Source organism: Tamandua tetradactyla, chromosome Y (assembly GCF_023851605.1).
Source record: "Tamandua tetradactyla isolate mTamTet1 chromosome Y, mTamTet1.pri, whole genome shotgun sequence".
Classification (NCBI taxonomy): Eukaryota; Metazoa; Chordata; class Mammalia; order Pilosa; family Myrmecophagidae; genus Tamandua; species Tamandua tetradactyla.
The window spans coordinates 3133357-3140917 of NC_135354.1; positions in this window are offsets into that span (position 1 = coordinate 3133357).

Below are 7561 nucleotides of genomic sequence, written 5' to 3' on the forward strand. Positions count from 1 at the left end.
AACCCGTCCATTTCCTCTAAATTGTTGTATTTATTAGCGTAAAGTTGCTCATAGTATCCTGTTATTACCTCCTTTATTTCTGTGAGGTCAGCAGTTATGTCTCTTCTTCCATTTCTGATGTTATTTATTTGCATCCTCTCTCTTCTTCTTTTTGTCAATCTTGCTAAGGGCCCATCAATCTTATTGATTTTCTATAGAACCAACTTCTGGCCTTATTGATTTTCTCTATTGTTTTCATGTATTCAATTTCATTTATTTCTGCTCTTATCTTTGTTATTTCTTTCCTTTTGCTTGCTTTGGGGTTAGCTTGCTGTTCTTTCTCCAGTTCTTCCAAATGGATAGTTAATTCCTGAATTTTTGCCTTTTCTTCTTTTCTGATATAGGCATTTAGAGCAATAAATTTCCCTCTTAGCACTGCCTTTGCTGCATCCCATAAGTTTTGATATGTTGTGTTTTCATTTTCATTCGCCTCGAGGTATTTGCTAATTTCTCTTGCAATTTCTTCTTTGACCCACTCGTTGTTTAGGAGTGTGTTGTTGAGCCTCCACATATTAGTGAATTTTCTGGCACTCTACCTATTATTGATTTCCAACATCATTCCTTTATGGTCCGAGAAAGTGTTGTGTATGATTTCAATCTTTTTAAATTTGTTAAGACTTGCTTTGTGACCCAGCATATGGTCTATCTTTGAGAATGATCCATGAGCACTTGAGAAAAAGGTGTATCCTGCTGTTGTGGGATGTAATGTCCTATAAATGTCTATTAAGTCTAGTTCATTTATAATAATATTCAGATTCTCTATTTCTTTGTTGATCCTCTATCTAGATGTGTTGTCCATTGATGAGAGTGGTGAGTTGAAGTCTCCAACTATTGTGGTATATGAGTCTATTTCCCTTTTCAGTGTTTGCAGTGTATTCCTCACGAACTTTGGGGCATTCTGGTTCGGTGCATAAATATTTATGATTGTTATGTCTTCTTGTTTAATTGTTCCTTTTATTAGTATATAGTGTCCTTCTTTGTCTCTTTTAACTGTTTTACATTTGAAGTCTAATTTGTTGGATATTAGTATAGCCACTCCTGCTCTTTTCTGGTTGTTATTTGCATGAAATATCTTTTCCCAACCTTTCACTTTCAACCTATGTTTATCTTTGGGTCTAAGATGTGTTTCCTGTAGACAGCATATAGAAGGATCCTGTTTTTTAATCCATTCTGCCAATCTACGTCTTTTATTTGGGGAATTCAGTCCATTGACATTTAGTGTTATTACTGTTTGGATAATATTTTCCTCTAACATTTTGCCTTTTGTATTATATATATCATATCTGATTTTCCTTCTTTCTACACTCTTCTCCATACCTCTCTCTTCTGTCTTTTTGTATCTGACTCTAGTGCTCCCTTTAGTATTTCTTGCAGAGCTGGTCTCTTGGTCACAAATTCTCTCAGTGACTTTTTGTCTGAGAATGTTTTAATTTCTCCCTCATTTTTGAAGGACAATTTTGCTGGATATAGGAGTCTTGGTTGGCAGTTTTTCTCTTTTTTGTAGTTTAAGTATATCATCCCACTGTCTTCTAGCCTCCATGGTTTCTGCTGAGAAATCTACACATAGTCTTATTGGGTTTCCCTTGTATGTGATGGATTGTTTTTCTCTTGCTGCTTTCAAGATCCTCTCTTTCTCTTTGACCTCTGACATTCTAACTAGGAAGTGTCTTGGAGAATGCCTATTTGGGTCTAATCTCTTTGGGGTGCGCTGCACTTCTTGGATCTGTAATTTTAGGTCTTTCCTAAGAGTTGGGAAATTTTCAGTGATAATTTCTTCCATTAGTTTTTCTCCTCCTTTTCCCTTCTCTTCTTCTTCTGGGACACCCACAACACGTATATTTGTGTGGTTCATATTGTCTTTGAGTTCCCTGATACCCTGTTCAAATTTTTCCATTCTTTTCCCAATAGTTTCTGTTTCTTTTTGGAATTCAGATGTTCCATCCTCCAAATCACTAATTCTATCTTCTGTCTCTTTAAATCTATCATTGTAGGTATCCATTATTTTTTCTATGTTTGCTACTTTATCCTTCACTTCCATAAGTTCTGCAATTTGTTTTTTCAGTTTTTCTATTTCTTCTTTATGTTCAGCCCATGTCCTCTTCATGTCCTCCCTCAATTTATTGATTTCATTTTTGAAGAGGTTTTCCATTTCTGTTCGTATATTCAGCATTAGTTGTCTCAGCTCTTGTATCTCATTTGAGCTATTGGTTTGTTCCTTTGACTGGGCCATATTCTGAATCTTTTGAGCGTGGACAGTTATCTTCTGCTGCTGGTGTCTGGGCATTTATTCAGCTTTCTCTGGGCGTCGGACCCAGCAAGGTTTTAAGAAATTTCTGTGAAATCTCTGTGATCTGTTTTTCTTATCTTGCCCAGTAGGTGGCGCATGTGGCACACGTTTGTCTCAAGTGTTTGGAATGGGTCTCCCCCAGTCACCGATCTCCACAGCCTGGGGATTTCGGATCCAATTCTTTCCACTGGTTCAGGGGCCGCGCGTAGTGGGAGCGTCTGCTGCCATGGCCTGAGGGGACCCTGTGGCTGGTCGCGGGCCCCAGCAGGCCTGGGGGATTCCCCACCAGACCAGGAAGCCTCCCGCGTTGGGGGGGCCACCGTGGCTTGGATAGCCCTCCGATTCGAGACTCATATCCACGGACTCGAAGCCGAGACTCGAAGCCAAGACTCGAAGCTGCCCACAAAAGAGGGGCGCTGGCCATCACGGCTTGGGAAACTTGCCTCTCCGAGACTCTCAGCTGGCCCGGGAAGGAGGGAGGGAGTAGCTCGGACCACCACAGCTGCCACTGATCGGGAAATCGTGTGCCGCCGGGGGTCTCACCGCAGCTGAGTCTTGCAGTCAGACTAGCCAGCCCAGACTTTGGATAGCCCTCTGATCCGAGATTTGTAGCCGCGGACTCAAAGCCGAGATTTGAAGCTGCCCGCAAAAGAAGGGCACCTCCTGCCTCAGCTTGGGAAACTTGCTTCTCCGATACTCTCAGCCGGCCCGGGAAGGAGGGAGGGAGTAGCTCGGATTGCCGCAGCTGCGGCTGCTTGGGAAATCGCACGCCCCCGCGGTTCTCACCACAGCTGAGTCTCACAGTCAGACTAGCCAGCCCAGACTTTGGATAGCCCTCTGATCCAAGACTCGTAGCTGTGGACTTGAGGCCGAGACTCGAAGCCGCCTGCAAAAGTGTGGTGCTGGCCACCTTAGCTAGGAAGCTTGCCTCTCCGAGTTTCTCAGCCAGCCCAGGAAGGAGGGAGGGATTAGCTCGGACTGCCACAGCTGCGGCTGCTCGGGAAATCGCATGCCGCTTGGGGATCTCACCGCAGCCGAGTTTCGCAGTCAGACTAGCCAGTCCAGATTGGGTTATGCTGTGTGTCCATTCCCTGCTGTAGCCCCGGGAGCTGTTCTTTACTGTTTCTGTTCACCTATTAGTTGATTTGGGGTCGGAGGAACTAAGACGCATGTACCTTACTAAGCTGCCATCTTGGATCCTTCCACAATTTATGTTGATAGACAAAAAGCAAGGCTTCTGGGTGTAGAGACCAAACCTCAGCACTGGTGATATGTCAGAGCATAAATGTAATGTAACACAACGTTCTCTGCTCAGATTCCTCATTTATTCATCCCACAATTGTGATCAAAGCCTATAAGTGGGAGCTTTCCTGGTGCTGGGAATAAAAAAATGAACAACAGCTCCTGCCCTTATGGAACTGAAAACCTAATGGGAGAGGCAGGCAGAACAGCAAGTAAACATGTATAGATGTAATGTATGTCAGGGATGGATGGGCTTGAAAGAAAACAGAGCAAAGTAAGTGAAGATAGTGGCAGCAGATGTTATTCTAATAGAGTGGGTGATTCCTCCAATACTCCATCAGTCAAGGGCTTTTCCCTGGCTCATGACAGTCTTCCCTCTCTTCCAGAAGGACAGAGGGCATCGAAGACATCACCACCCATCTGACTGCCCAATAGAAGAGCCAAAGGTACATGACAGATGATGATGATGACAGATTGATAGATAGATATAAACAGATAGGCAGACAGACAAACAGATGGGTGGGAGAGAGAGGACAGACAGATAAAGATATTTTATAGATACCTGTCCATAGATCAGTCTATTTATCTATCTATACACAATTTTGGCCTAAAGTTTATACTTGGATTTGCACCTTTACAAGTAAAATTGCATGAGAGACAGCTCTGCTCCACACATGCCCCAGCATGATTATGAATACTATCATAGACACAGAAGTCCAAATCAAACAGCCATCTATGCTGGAATCAATACAGGATGTATATATGTTAAGATTATTATAAAATTAATATGTGAAATCAAACACTTCTCATAGAAAGGTCCAGAATAAGCCATGGACCCTGGCTTAAGGACCCTTCTATCTTCCACACACTTGGACTTACCACACTGACACTCCCCACCCCCTCCCTGGTTGTAATGCAAATCCTCTGAGGACAAGAGTGTTACCATATTAGATTTTCTGCAGCCTGGGGGCTGGCACATGCTAGACACATAAGAACCATGTAGAATAAATGAGAGTTCATGTGGTCTGGCCAGGATCCTACACCCAGTGGCTGACAAGTCCTGTGAGCCCCTCCCTAGCCTGCACCAGCACTGAGTCATCTATCAAGGTCCCCTGTCCGCAGCCGTCTCGCTCAGCTTCTGGTCCCCAGCCGGCGGAGGGAACAGGAGGGAGAGAGAGGCAGACGCAGGCAAACCGACTCGAGTGATAAACACGGGTTCGAGGCACGCAACGGTTGTGAGCACAGACCTTTACTGGAGTTAAGCTTGCATTCTCTGTTACAGGTTCCGCGCGGGACAAGATACCCCGCGGGGGAGCAACCTCTATGCGGCCATCAGGTACGGCTCCCTGTGGGTCGTCTCCATCCACCCTGTCCGGGTAACCTCTTATATACTGTGCCCAAACCCAATAGGTTAGTGCCACGTATACAGAGGTGATTGAAAGATAGGGTTGGTGGGTGCGTACGTCATACGTGGAAACAGGATGCGGGCACCATCTTGGCTCACTCGATGGGCGGGGGGAACTCTAGAGCAGGCTGCAGCGCGACCACTAGGCCAGACCCGGGAGGCGGCTCTCCACATCTCCCCCTTTTTTATTATTTTTGGTCCGTAGACCCTTTCTTAGACCCACCCAGTGTCTCCATTGATGAGTGAGCTCCCGTGAACTTGATTAGCCCACTACTTGTTTTGGTGCTTTGGGGAGTCTGGACTAGGCTTGCTAGGCACCAACCAGAATGCCTCCTCATACAGAGACCGGAGAGCCCGTGAACTGGAAACCACGTGACTCTCCCTGCAGTGCTTCGCCTCGCAACTGGGCTAAGCGGGGCTCAGGAGAGCAGCAACCAGAGTCGAGAGTGTCACTAGATGTCTCTGTGCAATGGCTGGAGTCTAGTCTGGCCAGGACCGTGACTCTGCCTTAGAGATCATCTTTTAGACAAAAATTATGACTTCTGGTGCCGCCTTTTACACCCGGGACACGGCCATGGGCTTTGCAGCAGATCCTGTTTTCGAGCACCCCACCCTGAGTGGCCGGGATGGACCGTCCGGTGAGGGGGAGGACCGGGCAGTGGGACGGTCGTTGCCAGGAGCATCAGGGGCGAGTGACATAGCTAACATGGTAGTGACACGTAATTGCTGCTGTGTCTGGAACAAGCGTTCTAACAAACATTTAACAGTGACTAAACCCACTAATAGTCCTACTGCCACGAGGATCCAAGTAGTCAAATTGGGCCAAGAGAACCAAGAGGTGACTCGGTTCCACAGACTTTGTACAGTCTCGCCCAGTTTGGAAAGGTCGAAGGCAACGGGGGTTATTAAAACTGGTCCCCCTTCTAAACAATCGAAGGGTGACTGGCGTTTTCGTTGCCATCTCGTCAGTCGCCGCCGTCATCAGCAGAGTTGGAGACCGGATCTGGTGGCTCTGGTTGGAGGCTTATCAATTTTCTGGGCAACAGTTCCTTGGCGTCCTCGGGCGACGTCACGGTTCTCACTAGTCTTTCCGGAACCCACACTGGTTGACGTCCTGGTTCCTAGGGAAAAACACAAACAGAACCTCTGGCCCAGCTGAGCACTGGGTCAGGGCCTTGCCATTGTCCTGACAGGACATCCTTCCAACGGACTAGACCTCTATGTGGAGGACTCGGAGTAGTATGCTGAAGAGCAGGTGTCATTCCTAGTGAATTTTCATTTAAAAAATTGTACGTAAACAAGGCTATAGACAGTTGAGCCTTTGGGGACAGGCCGTGACCTATTCCCCCTTTCTGTTTCTTTAGTAAGTCTTTGATGTCTAAGATGAAAATAGACCAATGCTCTGGCAGAGCTGAGAGAAGGGGCAACCCCATCTGAACAGGTCCTAAGGACTCCATGCAATTATTAATGGCTCTTAAATCATGTAACAATCTCCATCTGCCTGATTTTTTCTTTATGACAAATACGGGTGTGTTCCAAGGCGATGTGGAGGGAATGATATGGCTCTCTTTTAGCTGTATAGACACTAGAGTATGCAATGCTGACAGCTTTTCTTTTGGTAAGGGCCACTGAGGCACCCACACCGGGGTACTGGTCTTCCATTTTAGTTTTATAGGTGTGGGTGGGAATCTCCCCTCAGTGGCCCCTAGGAAAAACCCAGGCCTCGTTTATCAGAATTGGAGACAGCTTGTATAGGCCTTGCGCGCCCGTGCAATGAGGCTCCTAAGCCTTTGCCGGGGACAGATCCCATTCCTTTTAACAAGCGCTTAGAAGTTGGAGAGCAGCCACTGTAATTACATGATTCGGCCACCAGAGGGAGCCCGTGGTGAGGGTTTTTGGCGAGATCACCAAAACCATTCACCGGAAGCCGCCGCGTCCCTGCAGCAGGCGCTGGCGGGGCGGAAGGCTGCGTGGGTGAGACAGGGGGCCTCCCCCAATCGATCAGCGGAGGCGCGTCTGCACCCTCGGTCTCATTACTATCTGACTCCGAGTCAGAGTCGTCCGAACTAACGTCTGACTCTGGCGGCTTGCAAGTTGGCGGCTCACTCTTACAGGAGCCGTCTGCAGACGAAGCCGACCGAGTTTCCTGAAGCGCGTGCCGTGCCTCTAGCAGGGCAGGGAACGGACTAAGGCCCGTAGCAGTTTCTGCCTCAAGACAAGCACGGACGGTTTCCCAGATAGGGACCAGGATCGGGTCCATACAAAGGCCCGTCCGGCGCGCCCGTTCTATGTCATTACCAAGTTTCAGCCAAGAAGGCAGGCTGAGGCTCCCGGAGTGGGCGAACCAAGGTGCAAAAGTAACAACATCGTCTAAGAACCGCAGGAGGGAACTCTTCCTAACCGAGATACCCCACTGCTTCAAAAGGGTCTTTAAGGGAGCTAACAAAGGTGAACTTCCTGACTGCCCCATGCTTGCAGTCGGCACTGTACTTTAATCAATCGGGGAGCTCTCCCGATTCACTGGGGCTACCTGAACGCCCACAGCCCTTAACTCTCACGTAATAAGAAGTACTCACCTTCTCGCGGTG